Genomic DNA, 23,890 nt, shown 5'->3' on the forward strand with positions numbered 1-23,890 from the left:
TGGGAGAACTGGACTTTTGCACTGCTGTGAGAGCTTTGTAGCACCATAGGAAAGATAAGCGCCTACCTCTTCCGGGAAGCATTTGAACTGCTGGAGACCGTAGAAGGACCACCTTGCAAAGGAAAGGGATTAATTAATGGCTCAAGAAGTCAGGCAGGCTTCCTTTCTTTCTTTTTTCTTTTTTCTTTTTTCTTTTTTTTTTTTTTTTAACCTCGAAGCAGGCTACTGTCTGGAAAGAACCTGCAACTGGAGCGCATCTGGATTCCAAGCTTTGCAGAATGGATCCTGTGACTGTTAGGCATCTAATGGCTTTCCCTCAGTTTCTTCGTTTGTCAAGCGACCTTAAAAATAATTTCCCAGCCTGTTCTACAGGACATGTTTAAAAGTGTCTGGCAAGTGGTTAAAATAAATCCGTAAACTCTTCTCTGCATATTTTTCTCGTATTTGGAGAGCTACCCACTTCATCTGTGTCTTTGTAGCAAGTATTAATAGAACAGTGGCATGAACAGAGGAGGTGCTCCAGTCAATGCTTCCTGAGAGAAACATGAAAGGAAGCATCAGAGAACCTTTCAGGAGTTTCAGCGTTCATTTCCAGAGGCATGGGTGAGAATACTTCCTTTACTCCTCAAAGAAAGGCCTATGATAGAAAACATTTGCAGGAGAAATGCTTTGGAAGTCCTGCCTTTTTCAGAAACAGCTTTTAGGAGGCAATGTTACAACTTCAATTTCATTATACCCCAGAATTTGTGATTTCTGAGGACACCAACTCTTGGTTTTTAAACCTGATTTAAAATAGGTGGCTCTTGCATTTAATCACAGCAAAGCTTAAGAAAAAATACATCCTATTATTTTAGTAGGTGGAGACACCTATGTTAAAACATGCAACTATCTGCAAGATAAATAGAATATGGTCTTAAAAAGTTAGGAATCTTATAAGGATACTAAAGAAAATGCACTTTTAAAAAATTACTACATGAGAAAGCCTTCTGTCTTTCTTATTTCTAGTCACATTTTTCTTCTACTGAGAGGTGACACATTGCATTGCACCAATAGTTTTGAGGTCTTAATTCCATCCAAATTTTCCCACATTTGGGAAGTAATACATAACTTTACTTATCTTTAAAATCCCATAGGTAGTTTCTATAAATCTGTGTAAGTACTATCCTCTTTGTAAAAACACATTTAAGACAAAGGGAACTCTGTGTATGTATTATTCATTAATTTGCTCTCTTCTTTGGGTTACAAGTAAGAGGATCACCTAATTATCCTCATGTGCCCGGTGTACAGTGAGCAGTGCCTCCCACAATGCAGTCACAGAAATTAGAAAAAATGTTTCTCCTCTGGGATTGTTTTTATAACTTGGGCTCCCTACAGAAGGGCAGGATGACCTTTGGGGTTCTTGCTTGGAAATGTTAGATAAGGCTCCTAAAACCAATTTTCTGAATGAACTCCAATCCATGGAGTCTAAATCCATGCCGTGGTTTGGTGGCACCCCGGCCCCCTGGGAGAGACGAGCTTTGTCCCAAGGAAGACAAAGCCTGGCGCATTCTCTCCGGGAAGACTCAAGGCAAAGAGTTCAGCAGCTCCTGTTGTTTCTCCTGGGTCTTGACAAGGGGCTTTCTCTACCTGTGGCTGACAGGCAGGAAAGGGATCATCTTTCCAGCGCAGCACTAGGGCTGTGGGAGGAAGTGTAAAGTGCACTTAAAAAAATAATCATTAGAGGCCTGTAATAGGTGTCCCCTTTTGGAACTTCAGTGCTGTGATGGCCGTTAGAGGGGAGAAAAGTGTGAGCTCTAGAGCTTCTTCGCTGCTTCTCACAAACACAGGTTCACTCACAACAGCCGGACAGGGTCTTTTGTAAACAAGATGTTTTACTTTTGTTGTTGGAACTGCAATGTCTTTGCTTTGCAACACGTGCTCTTTCCTGACTAAACTCCATCGCGGGAATGCTGGAGATTCAATGGATGGGGTTTTCTTGTCTCTCTCTCTTTTTCTCTCTCTGGTTTGTTTTTGTATTTCAGTTTTAACTTGATCTGAATGGCTATTCCACAACGGTACGCGGTAAACATTATTTGAAGTTTTATTAACTACTACATACATTGTTTTTTGTAAAGTAGTCTCTTATGCTTTTTAACCATAAGTTAAATAATTTGTTGTTTGGCCCATATGTGTTAATAAGGTGTACTACTGTCAGAGACAGGCAGAAGCTCCGGACTCCAGCTCAAACCCTCTCCTTGACACTCTCCCTTCTCATGGAGTTTGGAAAATGATTTGCAGAGCCTTCAAAGGCATTCATAATGCTCAGTATGTAAGATGCTTACAGATGTCAGAAATAGAATGACATATCATCGAGAGAGTTCCTGCTTCACATCTCTCTGTCTTAATGCTTTCATTTGTGATTGCCAAAGTGTTCACAACTTTTAGCAAAAGCAGTATTGATGCAATCTGCATATCAATGGAGTTCTTCTTAATATGAGCAATAAAGTTATTAAAATGATAGTTAAAATGCATAATCTCCAGTTCCATTTCGCAGACACGTTTTTAGCCTCTCCAGGGTGTGAGATGAAGCTCCGGGGCATTTGAGGGCTTCAGCAAGGAGTACACGGCTCGTTTCAACTCTGCCCTCACTGCTATAAACAACTTTAAAAATTCTGGTTCAGACTCAGTTAACGAGCGGGAGTCAAATAAGAAAAGAGTAACTTGCCTCCATTATCTCTCTTTGAATGGTTTTTCCTTACAGCGCAATCAAATCCACATGGGATGACCGTTTTCTGTCACAGAGGGCATTTATAAAAATATGACCCAGACATAAAAGAAAATCTTAAAAGTGATTAAACAACTGGCAATTAGTACTAAAAGAATAGCATTTTAGGCATGCATACAATTCTTCACAGGAGTACTTGGATTATTTCAGCTTATAATTAAAGGAAGATTCCTTTACAAAAAAACTTTGAAGTATATCATGTTCTTCTTTATTTATTTAACCAGCAAGTATTTTTTAAGCACTTGTATTAATACATGGTTACTTCTTCTCTTTTGTGACTCTTTACCTCCCCCCACCGAACTATCGGCTATAATAATAACCACTGAGCATTGAAGCACTTGAAGGAAATGTCAGCTTCATTGGGTTAAATACTCTGATTTCATTAAGAGGAAACTGAGGCTCTGAGAAATAAGTGGCTTTTGAGGTTTACAATGTAAATCATTGGCAAAACCAGTGTTTTTTCATTATGTTTCTTTTTATTAATCACTAACTTGTCTTAATCAATACTATTTCTATTGTATACCTTTTTCCCTTGGGATTCTGGTCAACAGAAAGCTTTTGAGTTGATAGATGGGAACCCCTAGATTCTAGAATTATAAACCAGTAAGATGGTGGATGGTTAGATTTTAGAAAGGGAGTTTGTTGTTGTTTTTGTTTGTTTTTTATTTTTAAGAGCCTCCTTGCCACTCTAATAACATGCACATTTCAACTAGTGTTCAGGAGACAACACTCTCTAATTTTGCATTCAGCCCTAAGAAATGGGAATAGTGAGATTTCTAACGTGGTGATAGAAGCTCTGTGTGTGTGTGTGTGTGCAGGTGTGTAGGCATGTGTGTGGTATGTCTGTGCCTCCATGAAGGTGTGTGCACATGTGTATATGGTACTGTGGCTGCCCTTTCTAGAAGAAAGTTGAGGCAACTACTTTCTCCCAGTGATCATCAACTCGTGTCTGGTGCGGCATAGAAAGTCCACATCCAGCAGCAGGCTGGGCGAGCCCTTTCTCCCCTGGGCTGGGATGCACTGGCTGGAGACATGGCCCTGTGTGTCTCTGTGATATGTATAAACTTTTGAGGGAGGACACATGCACAGTGAATTTGATCTACATTGTTCCCAAAATATTTTTCTTTCTTTTTAAATTGTTTTTATTACAAAAAATAGAGATGGGGTCTCGTTATGTTGATCAGGCTGATTTTGAACTCCTGGCCTCAAGTGATCCTCCTTCCCCGGACTCCCAAAGTGCTGGGATTATAGGCATGAGCCGCCTCGCTCAGGTGTTTACAAATATTTGAAGGACTATAATTTAGAAAGCTAACCTTGCATAGCCTACAGCTCTGGGCACGAGGTATATAGAGGTAAATTTTGGTTTACCATAAGGAAAAGTTTCCCAAAATTTAGAATTTTACACAAAAAAGTGAACTTCTTTGTGAATTCATGAATTGGCCATCATTAAGGTTTTAAGAGGCAAAGAAAGCCTTTGCATTGGAGATGTTTTAGAATAGCACTCTGCCTCGGGTAGGGGCTCTGCCTAATGACCTTGCTACAGCCACTTCCTGGGTCCCTGTCCCAACACAGCAAAGCAGGCCCCATGCCCAGCCCACATAGCATGCACCTGCGGGGTTAAGGAGAAGGAAAAAGGCCACTGCAGCCTGCTTACCATCAAAGCTGGCTATCCAGCAAGCAGAGAGGTCCCGCTCATCAACATTCCTCCCAGCTCCAGGGTGACAAGCTCAGTGGCAGTGGATCAAAAGGGGCCTGCCTGGCACACGCAGATGGGCTCCAAGCATGGTCCTGTGGACAGAATGAGAATTGGAAGGATTCCAAATATATGTTCTTCAGGCTACCATGTGAGCCGACATTTGAATTCCCAGAGTCTTAAAATTCTTCCTACTGAGCTTGGCACTGTGTCATGGTAATCCTAACCCCCACAGCAGTCATTCTAATGAACACTATCATTACCATTGCCATAACTGTTCCATCGTCTAGATCCCAGGTCTGAACAATGTTGAGAGTGTAGGAACTATGGGCACCCGCTGCCCAGTGGGCCTTTGGTTAGCGATCAACAAGATCAGTATGTACTAAGAGAGAGCCTTGTGCTGCTCTCACTATTTTATTATTATAAATTACATTACATCGTGTTATATTATAGTCTATTTATATTACATACTATGATAATATAGTATTTTACTTTTATTTATATTACTTATATTATGCTATTATATTACAGATAATCATGTCTTATTATGTTATAATATTATATATTATATTATTTTAACACCCGAAGAATGGGGAAATGGCATAAGGAAAAGCTACACAGTCGCTCTGTTGGAGATCTTCAGAGTAAAATAATCGAAGGACGGTAGCCAGGTCCTTTCACACCGGAGCATCTGCACACCCACACACTGGCCAGGAATGATGGATGACCTGTCTCGCGCTGGCCTTGGGAAGGGCTCTGGGCCCTGTGATGGGCTGGAGATGGATGGAGACTCACAGGAACTTTATCTCTAAGGGTCCAGGTGGTAAGGCCTGTGGTGTTGCTTGGAGACCACAGTACTGATCTGGGTTTAAGCTGGCCTGGTTCACATTTTCATCAGTGATAGACAACAGGTTCTGGGAGGGCCACTGACCTCTATTATATTGTTTGTTTCAGAACCAGAAGGCCTAAATCCTTATACGTTCAATTCACAATCTCTTTACATTTTCTTTCTGTGCCTCCTTTGCCTTCTCCTTCTTCCCCATATGTCTCCTTTCCCTTCTCGTCTGCCCACTCCCACTGGTGGTCCTTCCTTTCTCTGCCCTCCTGGTCCTCCCAGGACATCTTTGAGGGCCCTGCCTCAGTCCCTGCACTTCTCGGAATGCTGCTGTGTCCAGCTCTCCAGGGGCCTGAGAGAACCAACTTTCAGCAGAACCTTCATGTCTCATTCTGAGAAGGCAAATGCCTTCCGGCATGATTTCTTTGATTCTCACGATTCTCATTGTATAACATTTTGTGACACACGGTGTGTGTCTCCCTCATTAATGTAACCTGAGTGTCAACAGCACAGGACCCTTATCAGACGTCTCTACTATGTCATATGTGCAAGCTGGCCACGTGTTGAGAGAGACAGATTAGAATTCCACAGAAAGAGAGAAAGAAAAAAAACAGAAAAGGAAAAAAGGAAGGAAGGAAGGAGAAAGAAAGAAAGAGAAAGAAAGAGAGATAGATTTGAATTTCACAGCCTTAGCTAGTTGTCCCTATGCTTTTCACCCAAGAAAGAAAGAAAAGGAGAGACAGAGAAACAGAAAAGGAAAGGAAAGGAAAAGATAGCTTTAGTAATAAATTTTTAGTTAAACCTTAATCTGAGGTCTTTCGTGAAGGGCAAAAAAAAAAAAAAAAAAAAAGTAGCCCTCTACTCTGGCACCATAGATCAGGCTTAGTAACCAGAATGATCTCTTTAAAAACTCTTTGCTGGGCTGGTATGGAGGGCTGCATATTTTCTTGTGAGACAATGGCAGATTTTATGCAGCCTGGGATCCAGTGACTGTGATGTATTTTACCTTAACTTTGACAAAGACTTTAGTCTTTCTGCGTTGGAAAGTATGAGAGGACTTTCAAGCACTTCACAAATATGTCCTTCTTATGATGCCTTTCCATTCAGAAAGTATCAGAAAAAGCATCTTCCCCAAACAGTGGGCGCGCAAGGTAAAGACAGGTGGAGCAGGTGCAGCCCCAGAGGGAAGAATGCGAATCAGAATTCTTTTTTAGCTGAGGGGTTTGCAGATCACATGCAGAAATGGAAACATCACCAATGACAGGGCACATATCGCAGGTTGTTCAGAAGTCTCCAGAAGACCTGTGAGGGAAAAGGAAAAATTAAATAGGGCACCAATCACTGTACCAACTGAAGAAGGGCAGGTGTGCTTAATGCGTTTACTGGGCGGTTCTGATTCCTGTCCCAGGACGGGTGTAGTGGACGCCCACAGCTCCCTCTTCAAAGCCTCCTCAGGGTTTCAAGAGTCTCCTGCATAGAGGGCCTGGTTTGAGCACTGCAAAATCTTTAATATGGGCCTCTTTTGTTTCTGCTCTTTTCTTTCCCACCTTCATTATATTCCTTCAGGAAATGCTCCTAAGTAATATTTTGAAGTAATCCAGATATTTAATTTCCTCAAAAGTATTTTTAGTGATGTCCTCCATTACTTCTCTGAGCTCTTAATTAAAAATGTTGTCAAACACCTATTCTTTGAACACTACCACATTCTCATATGTTCATATTAACAAAAAGATACTTTATCAAAGAATATAATAAAATTACAGATTTAAAGAAAATCTTCAGCATCCTATTCAATTGAATCCAGCTTGCTGTATCCCACATTCAGTTTTTAAAGGAAATATACCATTGCATTTCAGACACATAACTTTTTTGAGAACATGGAATATAGAATCTAATAGCAAAGTGCATGCTTCCCTTAGCACAAACTTCTTCTGGTTGTACTCTTTACTTTTTCTCTTGGAGTAAAATAAAACCTGTCCAAAGCTTAGCAGAGTCAAAGCAAACTAACTTGGAAACACATTTCACGGTAAGTGGCAGATGGAGCTCTTTCCCTGTCTCAAATCCTAGCCCCAGGGTTTCTTAGAATTCAGTTGATTGTTTCTTTGGGGAGGAGGATCCCTCCACATTCCTCCTGAAGCTTTTGGACTCTCCCTTTTAATCCTTTCTCAGGTGGTTCAAGTCACAAAGACGCCCTCTGCCTAAGAGCAAGCTCCCTCTTGCCCCAGCGAGACACCTCCTGACAGTGCCTGACGGCTTCAGGCGCTGGGGTTGAAGTGACCTTCAAATTTCACCAGGCCCTTTGGGTTCCTAATGCTCTGCTGGTACCTTCTGTGCCCCGATTTTGTGTCTAGAACAGGCCATCTTTGTGAGAAAAAAACCCTATCATTTCAGTGAGTTTCTTTAAATGGCCACATTTGAGCTGCTCTTCTCTAAGTGCTAAAGCCACTGGCACATTCTCTTCTTCTCTGTCGTGGAGGACGCGGATTCTGCAGCATCCTTCACAGAGATAAATGAAAAAATGCGGGTTGTAGATTCTCAAAGGAGGTTATGCGAATTTTTAAAAAAGAAGATAAAACCAGGATAGATCCAGCAGGGAACCCACCTGTTATCATTTCAGGGGTGCAAACACTTCTCCACGCTGTTTCTTACTGTGTGACCTCAGGGAATGCCTCACATCCTGTCTGGGCCTTGGTGTTTTCACCTATAGACTAGGCCAGGTAAAGGAGAAATTCCTACACCATTTTATAGTCTGCAAATGGAATTGGTCTGTAAAAATATCACACAGTCCCCTTTCCTGGCGGATGATGAAGAAGAGCTGAATTCTATCACGCCGTCTGTGGGATGTGATGGAGGGTCTCTGAACCAAAGAGCCGGTGCAGGAGTGCCTCGGGGAAGGTTCTGGGTAACTGGAGGAACTTTAGGATGATCTTTCTTCCTCCTCTCTCAATCTCTAGGTCGAAAAGCCCACAGTTTGCTGGTTTTTCATGCCAGTGAGCCAATACATTACATTGCATAGAATTTCAATTAATAGTCTGTAGTTTTCATTTTGGAGACCAAAAACGTCAGATTTAGGAGAACTTCTATCTGGTCCTCTTGTATAATTTGCATCTACAGAGATAAGTATGAAAGTGAGGCGAGTTAAACATGTCTACCAAGTGCAGGCTAGGAAATCACTTCCTTCTTACTCACAACGCTCACGTCCAAAACAGCCCGCATCAGTCCACCAGGGGGCGCTGCCTCACTGAAAGGGGAGGGCGGTGCGGCTCCCATCACTTGACTGACGCCAGCCCAATGGAAGGCGTGGGCCCCAGGCCACCAGAGCTTTCTCCAGGGGCGTCGCGTTGGGGGGTATGGCAGGAGAATAACATTTTTGAAAAGTGCGAATACAACATTTTGATTTAAAAATGATTGTCTATGAATACATAATTTTCATAGCTATAGTAATAGCAAATAATAGCAAATCCATTATAATAGCATTCTGATATATATCAAGTTTCATTAAGTTAAAAAAGAAGTCTGGAAAATAGGGAAATCTCTGCCTAAAATAAAGTTGTCCATCTTGAAAATGTTCTGTCAGCTCTTTCTCCAGTAAAGTCCATCAAAAGTAACAGAGCCGGTGGACAGTGAATAGGAATCCTGGCTTTTTTAATCTTAATGATGACATTTGGTTGTGTCTGCGAATGAGAACACAGCTAGATTTAATGCCATTCTCAAGCCTGCAGATTCCAAGTTTGAAATCATAAAAATACCATGATTTCCCATAATTTTAATGTATGACAAAATATTTACATGATACAAAGAAAAGCAGGCATAATCTACATGGCTTGTGGGTTGGAAGAATCAGAACATCTGGATATGAAATGGCTGGAAGAGAAAACCATTTTCAAAAGCATACAAATGAGCAATATATTCCTTACACTCCAACTTGTTCTGACCTTAAACAGTATCAAAAGTATGGTTTCCCTTTTGGCAAATCTTGTAGACAGTTAAAATAAACATCTAAGTACTATTCAAAAAAAGCTAATTTGTTTGTTACTTTGAAACACAAGTTTTTTCAGGTGTACTCTGTACTTCTTTCTCATACCAAATGACTTAAGCTGGGCTCATGTTAAAAGAATTTAATAGAAAATCTGAACTTTGTCTTATTAGGATACCACAGATAACTTATTTTAGAAAGTTTGGACACGTAGAAGTTTGTTTTTAATTTTAGTGTCCAATTAATATAAAACTAAGGCACTGTTTTTGAAAGTATTAAAAGTAAGCATCGTGAAAAGTATAGGCAGTCTATCTTTCTTTTTTTCCACAACTTCTGTGACCCAGACATATTACCTTTGGCATCCTGCACAGTTACCTGAGATCCCTTTCTTCTTTTTACTCACCCTGGTTGCTTATATTTGTGTGTGTGTGTGTGTGTGTATGTGTGTAGGTGCACAAGGAAAAGATCACATAGCAAAGAAAAAGTAGACTTGGATTTATTTCTGGAATTGGCTTAAAACCTGGATCTTTATTTTCCTAATATAAAAGAATTAGACCTAGTGGTCTGCAATAGTCCTTCCAAAACTCAAACTCATTGGGTCTATGAAAATTAATGTTGTATAATTGTGTGACCGCTGTCTTGTTCCCTAGAGATATGGTGGCATGTGGTACCAGCAGTAGGCTAGCTCTGGAACATAGAAGTTGCCTAGTAAGTATCTGTTTGTTGAATGAATCACCACCATTGGGTCTCTAAGCTCTAATATTATTATTGCCTGTGGGCAGTCCTTATCTCTCTCTCTCTCTCCTGCCTATATTAAATCATGTTTCAAAATAAGAATGCTCTTTCCTTGCCTCTGTTGCACAGGAGCTCTTAAACTTCAATAATTCTTGCTTTCCACCACCATATTTTTCTAAAAAATGTAAAATATATGTACACTGAAATCAAGATTTCGTCCTGGTAGATTCTGAAAAGAAGGTAGCATGGGTTAGTGAATAGATTGAGAATCAAGAGAGGTGTCAGGGAAACACAGACGTGACTCACTGTGTGAACCTGTGTAAGTCTGGAGGCTTCGAATTTCCCAAATACACTACATCAACAGTGCTGACCCTCCACAGCAACACACACCTGACAGTAGAGACTCCATCTTTCAGCAGAGATTTGCTGCTGGAAAAGAAGACATTATTCTCGGTCATTTGTTCCTGACCATTTTCCTTATTTCCTTAAAAATATATCTTTAAATAATAAAAAGAAAAAGCATGTATGATCGTCGAGACGAGGAGACCCTGTCAAATTGTTTCTGTGCAGAAAACACCTAGTGGCTAAGAAGCTGTATGAGCATCACATGCTAAATGGGCTCTTATTAATTTGTCATGCCCTGGGACAGAATTTTTAGATAATTCGAAATATACAACGCATACCATGCCTAAAGAGCAGTTTTAATCCCATTCAGAATTATTCTTGCCCCATCCACTTAAGAAATAAACTTTACAAAATTTGGCCATTTAAAAAAATGCACAGGGGCCCGGTGTGGTGCCTCACGACTGTAATCTCAGCACTTCGGGAGGCTGAGGTGGGCAGATCACCTGAGGTCACGAGTTCGAGACCAGGCTGGCCAACATAGTGAGACCCTGTCTCTTCTAAAAATACAAAAAAAAAAAAAAAAAAAAGCCGGTTGTGGTGGTGCATGCCTGTAATTTCAGCTACTCAGGAGGCTGAGGCAGGAGAATCACTTGAACCCAGGAGGTGGAGGTTGCAGTGAGCCAAGATCACGCCACTGCACTCCAGCCTGGGCGACAAAGTGAGACTTCATCCCAAAAATACAAAAACAAAAACAAAATACACAGACCTGTCTTGGTATTTTTCCATATAGATTGAGAATAGAGCAGAATTTGGCCTCAGAATGCTCATTCCTGATCTCTCGTGCATCCTAACAGTATATTACAAAACAAACAAGGAAACAAATTGTTCTGTTCTTGTGGAACTTGGTAATTAAAGTAAACCAAATAACTATTCCAGGTGCGTTAAACCAAGAGTCAATGTCTGAGACAACAATCACAAGGTTGGCTACCCTGCAGTGTGGGTATAAGAGCTGAATATATAGTAATAATGAATGCTAGCCTAGGCTATTAATTTCTTTTTATATGCCACTGTTTACTTCACTCTTCCTTGCCTTTCTCCCTTCTTGTTTTTTTCTTTTTCTTTTTTTAATTTTTTCCTTTGTTTAACCAGGAAGCTGGTTTTAGACTCTATTACTTCAGAGAAAATAGCAGAAACACTGTAAACCATTTTGGTGTGAATATTTTCAAAACCCCAACACCTTAGGGAAATTTAGAGGGTTTGGGGAAGAGATGAACATAACAGAGAAAGGGATTTGCAGGATATGAGGATTTTTTTTTTTTTTGAACTACAATCGGAATCAATTTTCTATATTGGGGAGTTCCTACCACTGTGTATGATTCTAAGTAGGAGGCAGACAGCATTTCCTATCACAGAAGCAAAAAGAGAAGGCCCATTTTTCTGCGTCCAGGGAAGCTCTGGCAAGGGCCCCAGCAGCGACAGTCTGAGGCAGTGGTAGGGGCTTCGTGGCGTCTCCTGTCCCTTCCAGGCCAGAGTCTCCTGGCTGTGCTCCTGAAAGCCTTGTCTCCTTTTGGTCTCGTCCATCATGGCCTGGGTCTGCAGGTTTCTGGGTCATTCAGCACCTTAACCAACCAAACTTCTTTTAGAATAAAATCAGCTGGCATTAATTTTATGGCTTGTAAAGAGAGACAATGACGTCTATTAGAGAAACAAATTTGCTTTCTATACTCTACCAACACTGCACACATGGATGTTTCTGGAGAACAACATGTTAGCCCCTCACTGAGCCCAGTTTTAATCCATAATCCATAACCTCAAATGAATCCTCAATGTCCAGCAATCATGGCAGTTCCATGACCCAGCAATTCTCCACTATCAAGAACCTCTTTGCACCCTTAAGAGGTTTCATTTACATGGATAATTTCTATTGGAATTAACTATATTAAGAATTAAGACTGAGAACTTTTGGAATATTTATTTATTATAAACCCACAACATGTTAACACAGCATATTTTTACGAAAATTTAGTGAGAAGAACAGCTTCGAGGTTTGCCAGTCTCTTTGTTGTCAGGCTGAATGCAACGTAGCTGGTCCCATCTCCTCCACTGATTTGTTGCAGCAAGTGGTTAGGTTGAAGTAGATTCAGAAAGATGTGAGGAGAATTTTAACAACCTTTTATGATGCTTGTGTATATCCTTCTCTGATATTACAAAGAAATTTGAAGAATATCAATTTCTGAAAGGTGAGTTGCAGTGAGGAAATCTGGAACTACATCAGTGAACTTTTTGTCCTCCGTTGCACTAGTCTATCATGGACTTTGAATGGGTCTTTCATCTATGTGAGATTTCGTAACATCATGCACTGGCCCCTTAGAAAACATTGGTTCACCGACTTATCCAGATTTTCCACATGTCCACATAATTCATTATCCAATGGCAAAAATATTACGCACTGGTTATTATCACTGCCCATCTCATCAGAAATATCTTCAAGCGCAGAGACACTGTCAGGCTCAGATGAATGGATACAAGTTTTCCATGTTTCTGACCTTCACTTGAAAGTTGAAATATTATCATTGTCAATAAACATAGCCAGTTGTTTTTTCTTGAAATGACAGGCTCGCTTCATTCATTTTCAAGAAAATATCTGCCACATCCCCAGGTCAGAGTAGCCGGTTTGTCTGTCAGTCTTCTTTTCAAATAAAAAGTGTCCCATGAAAGGAGCAGCCAATTCAGCTGGAAGCTCAAATACTTGTCAAGATCTTTTCCTTGACATGAGCGTGATAACCATCATGCTTCGGCATGCAGGGAAGTGCTCAAAACACACCTCACACTTATCACACAGAGGAGCAAAAAGATATGTACATAAGGGTTGACATTCAATCATATTTATAATCTTTATAGCTACATCGTTGGTATTAAGTGAAACTGGAATATGTGTATGTGTGTCTATGTATTTACACGTTTTTTAACTGCAAAGGCAAGGCAGGAAGAACACAATGGCTGTTAGAACAATTCGGTTCCGCTGCCTCAATTCAGCTTCGGCAAGCCATTTTACTCACCGTTGTTTTTGCAGTGCAAACATCAACACGATGAAACAAGCAAATAACATCTTAATTTTCTTATAAAAGTAGTTTTGACTTCGTAGATATCTTGTAGAAGTCTCGGGCATGCCAGGGATCTGCAGACCTGCCCTGCTAGCCCAGAGCAGCCATCTAGAGCTGCAGATACCTCCTCCCTCTCACTCATTTCTATTGGTAATCTGATTCCATGTTACATTTAGATGCAATCTGGAGAGACCTTCCATCTGCACCGTGAGCCCATGCCGTCTTCCGACTCCTTCTGGAGCTACAGTGTAGACGTATTTTGTATTAATGCTTAACTTCTTCATTTCAGTTGCCATTGAGGTAGCCTAATAACATTCATAAGTAAATATTGGATTTTAGTTTGCAATAGAAAAACCTTGCATATAATATAATATGTCTATACAATTAATAATTAATTTGTTAAAATATGTATTTTTAAACAAATTAACATTGGTAGAGACTATGTTAAGCATGTCTGAGTTGAAGCTTTCAAAAAAATAAAGTCTTTTATTAAAATTTTTTAAATAAAATAGATTATAAGGTAGAACATTGTTTGAAAGAGTCATATTTTAACAAAATTGTTTTAATTTTTTTGGCATACACTACAGATTATTTTAAACACTTTCTCCAAATGGGGACTATTTGACATTGTTCATATATACTAGCACAGAGAGGCCAGCAAATCCTGCTAGCAAAGCAAAGCCCATGCCCTGCACCCTGACCACAAGAGCTGTGCAAGAGGGTTTGACAAAAAATGAGTGATCATAGGAACTTCAGCCAGGTTTGGACAGGCAAACACACAGCATGGCCACCTTGAGCTAACTCTGTCAGTACTGCTGGATTCCTTGGTGAAAAGCAGGATGGAGTGGGGAGATTTGGTCAAGGATGAAATTGAATACTTTGGGAATCGTAATACGCCCGAGTCACTCAACCCACCTTTTAAGAGCCTTTAGACCATCTGGGGTTGCTTGGGGTACGTGAGGGTGGAGCATGGCTTTCTTTTCACTGTGGGGGGCTACTTTGCCCTTGGGAGAGGTTCGCACGTCTGGTAAGACACTGGCATATGACTCCATCTACAAGAGGACATATTTTCCCTGAGGAGGATTCACGCTTGCAATCAATGTCGCAAACAGCTCGGGGAACAACTCAGTGTCGATCATGTGAAACTATCCTTCACCTCTCCGTTTTTAATGATTTTTTTTCTCCTTGCATCAGTGACAGTCAACTCAACCATATATCCTTCCACATGATCTATTCAGTCATTTTATTCTGTTCTTAAGTCTGGCATTTAGTCATTCAACGAATATTTGGTAAATTGGAAAGTTAGTCTTCCAGGAAGTTTCACCATCCTGAGACTTTTGTTAGATCAGGTAACCCAATAGAGAGAGGAGAAACACATAGTTTATCATTTAGTAGGAAACACCTGCAACTGGATTATTGCATGATTGCATTTGTCTACACAATATAATTTGTACCAAACATTAAAAAATAATAAGTAATGTAGGTTTTATATTAAAAAAGCATAAGCAGTTTTCGAAATAAGGATGTGGCAGTAATATTGAGGCTGTATTGCATTTAAGTGGGCCAGATTCACGCACATGGCTAGAACAGCAAAGGAGTGATGCACACAATTATGCTTGTCTCTTTAAAATTCCGTGGCTCCTAATAGCAGAATCATCTGCTCACGCCATCTGCCAGCTGTGAAGTGAATGAAAATAGCACGTGCAGGTACCGTAATATACAATCTAATTAGTGTACTAAACTTTAATTTATTGGAGCAATTGTAAATATAAAAACAATTATAATTTAACAAATCTATTCCTTTGCTGCTTTAATGAACACTCTGCATGTGCTGGGTTATCATGTATAGTTTTCTTTTTTGTGTTGTATTGCAAGCTACCATCCTTAATGTATCACAGGGACAATGAAATTGCACTGTACACCGGTCCACTCATTTTCTCTGCATTTGCAATCATAATCGGAATGCACTCGACAATGGAACAGCTTCATTGCAAATAGAAGTAGAATTGAAAAGTTCTTTGCCAATTTGGCATTAATTCTGAGGACAGCTTGAGGGCTTACCAGAGATAAGATGTCTCTGATGGCTTTTCAGCCTTTGAATAGAATAATTTAAAATAATCTCTGTCCAGTGACTGCTTTCCCTAGATTTTTCCTCCTTTTCTCTCCTGCTTCCCCTTTTTCAAAATGTTTCATTTTTTTCCTTCTGTTCCTCCTCCACCTCCTTTTCCTCCCCACCTCCACCCTTCCTCCTCCCGCTCTTCCTCATACTTCTTCTTTTCTTCTTCCTCTTTCTCCTTCATGAAGCTGGGGATACTGGCCATCACCATCCATCTGAATAAGAGACATGTTAAGAAGTGTGGACTGTTGAATGGGTGTCATCAAATACTTTTGCACATTAATGTTAAAAGAATCTTTTAGTTAAATGGTGGTATCTTTTTTTTTTTTTTTTGAGATGGTGTTTCACTCTTGTTGCCCAGGCTGGAGTGCAATGGCGTGATCTCGGCTCACTGAAACCTCCTCCTCCCAGGTTCAAGCGATTCTCCTGCCTCAGCCTCCCTAGTAGATGGGATTGCAGGCATGTGCCGCCATGCCCGGCTAATTTTGTATTTTTAGTAGAGACGGGGTTTCTCCATGTTGGTCAGGCTGGTCTTGAACTCCTGACCTCAGATCCTCCCGCCTCAGCCTCCCAAAGTGCTGGGCTTACAGGCATGAGCCACCACGCCCGGCTGGTGGTATCTTTCATAGAAAGGGATTAGATAATTCCATATCAAATTTGATTATTTGGGGAACATGAGATTACGTGGGTGAAATTAAGTTGGATTTTGCATTGAACGTGAGCTAAGACTTTCATGTTCTAGATTCTAAATGTACTCTAAATAGTGTTATTCACTAGGCAAAATAGACCTTGAATAAAAAACAATGTTTTGGAGATGGACCTTTCTGTTATTTAAAGATCTACCATAGGTTTGTTCACTCTTTATGGCTTCCTATATGGCCTTACACATAGACAGGACAGATGACTGCCCCTGTGATTTACTGTCACGGTTTAAGGAGTGCCTGAAACTCAAGGCATGCCTGGATACACCATGCTTTCATGGGGGTTGGCATAAGCTTGGACTTCTGGCTAACACGCCATATAATAGATGGGGATAGTGTGTTTGGACTGACTAAAAACAGGGTTTTGTAGAAGGCAGGCAGGACATTATAGGGTAACAGAGGTGGTGGAAAGCTCCTTAGAGGAAAAATAAGAATTAAGGCAAGGGAACAACAGTTTCAATAAACTATACCTGCCTCTCCCTTGTACCTGAGGTTGGTTCAGGGTTTTCTACTGTCATAGAAGCAAGAACCAGGCAGTTGGGGTGTGTGGTGGTTTAAAAAAATGACCACCATTGTTTGCTACACCGCCTTTCTTGCGCTGGAGATTAATTCCTCCCACGTTACTTGTGGTAGAAAGGAAAAGTGTGTGATTTCTGAGACAAGTCAGAAAGTTACTTCTGTTTCCCCTCCCTCGCTCTCAGATCATGTGCTCGGAGGGGCCAGCCACCTTGCCTAAGGGCCTGTCTCTCCAGCCCTGTGCGTGCACCACTGTGGAAGCACCTTCTCTAGCTCTCCAAGCCTTCAAACATCTGCAGCTCTGGACAACACTCTGTCTGCAGCTTCTTAAGAGACCCTAAGCCAGAACCATGTGACCAAGCTTCTTCCGAATTCCTGACCCAAAGAAAATGTCAGATAATAATATTTGTCGTCACTACCAAGTAAGTTTTGAGGTAATGGTTATGCAGTAATAGATAACATGGGCTAAACTCCCCCAGGCTCTATGTCCAGCTCTCCTGTGTGATAGGGACACATCAATCCCCTGGCCTCTGTTTTTCCAGCTTCAAAACTGGGTTATATATTTAACTGGATGACCTCCATTAAAAAAAGTAAGGAAAAAATCGAGTTATGTATCTTGCCTCTCTTTCAATGTCATTGTGATCATTAGCTATAGTAATGCGTATGAAAGTCTTTGGTAGAAAGTTTTAAACATATAAGCCCCCATCCCTCTATTTTCCATGACTATATTGATGTCAGGTGGGCAGGGTGACTCACACCTGTAATCCCAGCTCTTTGGGAGGCTGAGGCAGAGAAGTGCCTTGAGCTCAGGAGTTTGAGACCACCCTGAGCAACATGGCAAGATCCCATCTCAAAAAATTATAATAAAATAAAATAATACAAATTAAAAAAATTAAAATTAAAAAATAATATCGATGTGAATGATGGCAGAGACCAATCTAGGTACACATGACATCATAGGCACCCTGCATGGTAGCTCCAAATCAGCACTCGGGTTTATAGCCCACGGCATCTTTTAGGTATATAAAGCATGTTGGATCAAGGATAATGACTCACATTTCTTTCTTAGGGTTATACTCTGGTCTAAATGTTAGTGTCCCCCCCACCCAAATTCATGTGTTGAAACTTAATCCTAATGTCATAGTATTAAGAGGCAGAGTCTTTTGGGACGTTATTAAGTCATGAGAGATTAGCACTCTTACAAAAGAGATTGAAAAGACCACATTTACTACACAGCAAGAAGGCACCATCTTTGAAGCACAAAGTGAACTCTCGCCAGGCAATAATTAGCTGATTAGCTGATTAGCTGGCACATTAAGCTTGGACTCTCTAGCCTCCAAAATTGTGAGCAATCAATTTATGTTGTTTTTAAGTTACCTAGTCTAAGGTATTTTGTTATAGCAACACAAAAGGATAAGGTAGGTTTCAACCCTAACATTTCCCATTAGGATTCCAAAGGCCATACTTAAAATGTCTTGTTGCTTCTTTCTCATTGTTAATAAATATATTAATATTATAATAGTGGTAATAAGTCTTTCCAATAATTTTCCAATAATAAGAGAAACTTGAATTACTTGCTGAAGTTAACTAGAAACACGTCATGGGGTTAAGAACACGTGAGTCCATGCTCACTCTCTTCTGACTTCTTTTTCTCATCCACTCCCTCTGATTACAATCACGTCCTAAAGGAGTAACCCTCTTTTACTTTTCTTGTCATCTGTTCACTCAGAGTCTCCACACTGAGGGGACAGTTTAGCATGGATAGTGTTCAGGTCATGTTACCCAATATAGTTGCAAAACATTTTGGCTATTTTGCCTGATGGACTTAATCCCATCTGCACTTCTTTTTTCCCATTCACCGTCGTGAAGCCCATGTGATCTAGCCTCACTCACCTCACTACTGACATTGTCTCCCCAAAGGCTAATGCTCACAATTCCATGACTAACTCCAAGGACGTTTTGTGTCCTTTTTTTTGTTTGAGCTCAGGCAGCACTGGGCCTTGTGGCCTGCCGCCCAGTTCTTGACTCTCTTGCCTCCTTCCTGGGTTTACGTGAAGTTGCTTTCTTTCCTGATTCTCCTCCAACTCCCTGAGGACTTCTTCTCCTTCTTCTCCTTCTTCTCCTTCTTCTCCTTCTTCTCCTCCTTCTCCTTCTTCTCCTCCTTCTTCTCCTTCTTCTCCTCCTTCTCCTCCTTCTCCTCCTTCTTCTCCTTCTTCTCCTCCTTCTTCTCCTTCTTCTCCTTCTTCTCCTTCTTCTTCTTCTTCTTTTTTTTTTGAGATGGAGTTTCACTCTGTCACCCAGGCTGGAGTGCAGTGGTGGGATCTTGGCTTACGGCAACCTCCGCCCCCTCCGTGAGTTCAAGTGATTCTCCTGCCTCAGCCTCCTGAGTAGCTGGGACTACAGGCACCTGCCGCCATGCCTGGCTACTTTTTGTGTTTTTAGTGGAGATGGGGTTTCACCATGTTTGGCCGGGCTGGTCTCGAACTCCTGACCCCAAGTGATCCACCCACCTCGGCCTCCCGGAGTACTGGGATTATGCCCAGCCCTTCTTCTTTGTATCTTTTGCAGGAACTTTATCTGCTTCTAGTTTCTTAGATATTTCTTCTTTAACAAGTTGGTCTCCCTAGGAGGAAGTCTAGATTTCTAAGCACATCTCTTTTCCAAGTTAGCCTTCAGTTGGCATCTCTGTTTCCTGTTCAACAAAAACTTCCCACCAGTCTACAATTATATGGGAAAGGAGAACCTTACCAGTGGCAAGTCCTTTGTTCTCCTCTGCAGTTTCCAGCACTGTGATGTGTATGAGGCAGGAAGCTGGTGTCTCCCAGCGAAGGGCACTCTTTGCTGCACCCCCAGGGAGCCATATGGCAGAAATTTCCTTCAGAACTTGGGGCTAGAAAAGGCCCTGCTTGTTCCAAGAAACAAACCTTTGTCTCAGTCTCTGACAAGTATGAATTATAAATTAAAAGCTTTACTTTGGCAACAAGCAGGATTATCATTAAGCGTAAGTGCCAACTGCAGCAGCCCTCCCGGTCTGCGTTTCTGAGTGTTTCTTTTCCCCGATCTCCCTTTCTATCCTTGTTTGCTCAAATTGCATTGATTTGCTGAATGTGCTCTTAAAAAAAAAAAAAAGGATGTGATGTATATTCATTTCTTCTCCACATATCTGAGTGCCTTTTCTTTGTCAGATACTGAGCCAGGTACCTACCCATTCTGAAGGACATGTTTCTTAACTTTCAAAGGGTTTCCTGAATGTTAGAAAACAGAAAAAATCAGACAATTATAATAATCTATCATTTCAGCTGGAATGGAGATGGGTTCAAGGTAAAGTAAAATAAAAGAGAGAAGCAGAAGCATTAGTTGGTGGCATCAGGAAAGGGATAACGGGAAGTTTGAACAAAATTGGAAGAACTATAGGAGTTTTTCTGGGAGCTAAGCAGGTGAACAACATTCCAGGCAGCCAATCGCAAAGGCAAAGGAAAGGTTGCACAAGAGCTTGATAAAGTCAGAGGACTGGAGTCGAGTCCTTTTGGATCATACAGTCATGGAATTAGCATAAACAGAGACCCCAGAGCCAGAGCATGAATATTCCAGTATGATTTGCAAGTCGCAGATTTCATCATGAAGAATACCAGTAAAAAACTTTAGGCAATGGAGTGACATTGCATTTTCATGTTTGCAGTGTGTAAAAATAAAATAAAGTTCATAAATGTCAGCTTAATTGAAGGAAGTTTTAAGCTAACCAGAATGATATTCATTGTGGAATTAGAGTACATACCAGCATTTGCTAATAAAATAGGAAGCTAGGCGTGTGACTCAAACTGGTGTGATAACTTAATGAACTTCCTTAGAGTGTAAAGTATAACCAGTCTTGATCTATGCCCACCTTGTTTATATTTTGTTGACATACCATTTATTGATGCTTCACTTTGCTAATCTTGGCTAAAAACTTCAGAGTACTTTAAAAGCTCTCCTTACTGTGCATGGTGGCCAAGACACATTGAAAGACTTCTGCAGGAGGCTAGCATTTGAGTCTGGGGAGATGATACTCTTCTTGGAATTCAGTCTATTTTGATAACATGTGGAGATTGATTTGATAATCTACAAAAATGCACATGAATGTCCCATTCATTTTTCAAGGGGATAGTAACCTTTTGGCTCAAGTACTATCCAGCTGCAAGGAGAAAGCAGCATCCATCAGAATGACATGTACTACAGGGTAACATATTGCTTGGCACAGGGAGCACAAAGATGAGCTCTGTCCTGGCTACGGAGAGCACATAAAATATGCAAATAAATGCACCAACATAATGAAAGTGGACCCTTGACTTTGTTACTCCTGGGCTTTCCACCCCTGTGCCTCATGGAGTGAGACATTGACTTCTATATTGGAAAAAGTTTCTGCTTCTCATCTCTAGCTTCTCCTTTCAGCTTCAGTAGATGTGGGTCTCATTATTTTACTATGCTAGAAGAAACTTGTTGCTTCTAGCTCAATTTTCTGTGTGATAGAGGTGGTAATGGATCTTTGCCTTTAGTGTGAGTTCTCTCATATTGGGTAGAAAGTATAAATTTTCTTGTGTTCTTTTGTTTCATTCATTCATTATTTTAGTTAATCAACCAACAAATGTTTATTGAGAGAACAGGTTTTGCCAAAAACTTTGCTTGGGATTCAGGGACTTAAATACAAATAAGGCATAGTCCTGTCTTTGCAGATCCCACAGTTTAGTGGAGACAAATAGGTGAATGATCACAGTGCATAGGCTTCATATAGTAATATATTATTTGAGGGGAACTGTAAGTAAATCGGTGAGTTCCAATATATGTGTGTTGCCTGAGTTTGGGTATGAGTGGTTGCCTTCACCAGATTCCATAGTATTTAGAAGAGTGATCCTCTTGGAATGCGGAGAGTTAAGCTGTTCTTGGAGCTCTTCCAAACTCCATAAGCTCTCTTGTAAACTCTTCTCCACAAAGACTGAATATCATTGTTGTAAAGCAGTGGTTTTCAATTGGAGCCAATCTGTACCTGCGATCAAAGACACATCAGAATTTCTGGAGACGTTTTTGCCGTATTTGGACAGGGGTGGGTGCTACTGGCATCTAGTGGGTAGAGACCAGGAATGTTTTTGAATATCATACAAGGCACAGACCAGTCCCCCACAGCTAAGAATGTTCTGGCCTAAAATACAGATAGGGCAAGATTGAGGAGCCTTATTGTAAAGCAATGTGTAAGGTGGAACCACAGCATGTTGCTCAATGGCAGTGAAATATGTTCTATAGCATGAAAGAGATCTTCATTTAGATTTTCAGTTCTCTATGTCCAAATCAGTTCTTATGTTCCAGATAAAAGGCCCTCTTCTATTTAACCAATTTTTGAATACAGAGAGATACCCTTCATTGCCTGAAAGTTCTTCCTAACCTGATTGATGACAAACAAGGTCCTCTATGCAATCAGCATGGGCTTCCTGAGCCCTGGTCTGAGTTATTCTTAGGGCTTGCCCCTCGGAGGGCCCTTTCTCCTTCTGGGTTCCTTGTCACTCAGATGTCGCCTTGCAGCTGCTGCCTGTCCACCCCTCAGCAGCTGCCTTTCTCCCCTGCTGCTTACGACTCACTGTTGCCCAGTCTCTGTTTCTCTCTGTGCCACCAAGTGATATCTAATCATATAATAAATCAGGTTATAAAATGTTAAATAAAAGCTTTGCAAGTCATGACCCCTGTCACCAAGTGGTCATAATTCCTAAAGCCAATCTTAGATAGCCTGGGTTTGAGTGATCTTAGCTCTGGGAGACTCTCAAAAAGATAAGTTTTGCTTTCAAAAATTTTCTCTCTTTTGTTGAGAAACATCTGTACATTCCTCAAACCCTGGGATCCCAGCATGTTTGAGGGATTCCAGCCAATGCTGCAGTGAATGCCTCCCTCATTACCATGTGCCCTGGTTTAGGGAGAGGCAGTGGAGAAATCCTTTGATTCTCCATTTCTTAATGAGAATTCATTGCTTTTCCAGAACATGTTCCACCAATGGCTTGGTGACTGGACAACCCTTTTCTTACTTAATGAGTATCCTGAAAGCTCAGCTGACCATCCCAAATGTATATAATAATACAATTTAAAATAACATTAATAATAATAATAATTGTTATTTACATAGATAATATGGTATTTCAGACCTTTATGAAAATAACATCATCGTGGTTTTCTCTGACATGTCAAATATTTGGAAGCTAGTGTTCAGATTGATTTGACTTTCATTATTACCTTTAGTGTTTTGTTTTTTTGTTTTGTTTTGTTTTTGAGACAGAGTATTGCTCTTTCGCCCAGGCTGGCGTGGTGGAGGGTGCCTGTAATCCCAACTACTCGGGAGGCTGAGGCAGGAGAATCACTTGAACCCAGGAGGCAGTAATCTCGGCTCACTGCAACCTCCGCCTCCTGGGTTCAAGTGATTCTCCTGCCTCAGCCTCCCGAGTAGTTGGGATTACAGGCACCCTCCACCACGCCAGGCTAATTTTTGTATTTTTTGTATTTTTAGTAGAGATGGGGTTTTGCCATGTTGGTCAGGCTGGTCTTGAACTCCTGACCTCAAGTGATCTGCCCGCCTAGGCCTCCCAAAGTGCTGGAATTACAGGCGTGAGTCACCATGTCTGGCCTAAAGTGTGTTTTTATTCTTCTTAATTATCTTAGACATTATTAATTGATTCAACATAGTAACAGCCATGATGATAATGATTAACGTTTATTAACCTCTTACTATGCACCAGTCATTTTGCTAAATGGTTATGTGACATTGCTTTTTATTCTCACAAAACCCTATGTGGTTGGTGCTTTTATTATATCCAATTGGCCAAGAAGTACATTATTTCAGAAAAGTATTATAGGTATTCCTAAGGCTGTAAAACAAGTAGAAGAGCTGGAATTTGAACCCAGTTCTGTCTGAAATCACCACTACCCAATGGAGGATTTGATATGAATGAACAACATCTTTCTTCTTAAATAATCATATCATAAATCACATTATTAAATGTTAAGTAAAAACATTACAAGTTACCACAATTGTACACAAAACATTACAAGTTACCACAATTACAAGTTACCACAATTGTTACAGAAAATGATA

The sequence above is a fragment of the Pongo pygmaeus genome, chromosome 12, assembly GCF_028885625.2.
Source record: "Pongo pygmaeus isolate AG05252 chromosome 12, NHGRI_mPonPyg2-v2.0_pri, whole genome shotgun sequence".
Classification (NCBI taxonomy): domain Eukaryota; kingdom Metazoa; phylum Chordata; class Mammalia; order Primates; family Hominidae; genus Pongo; species Pongo pygmaeus.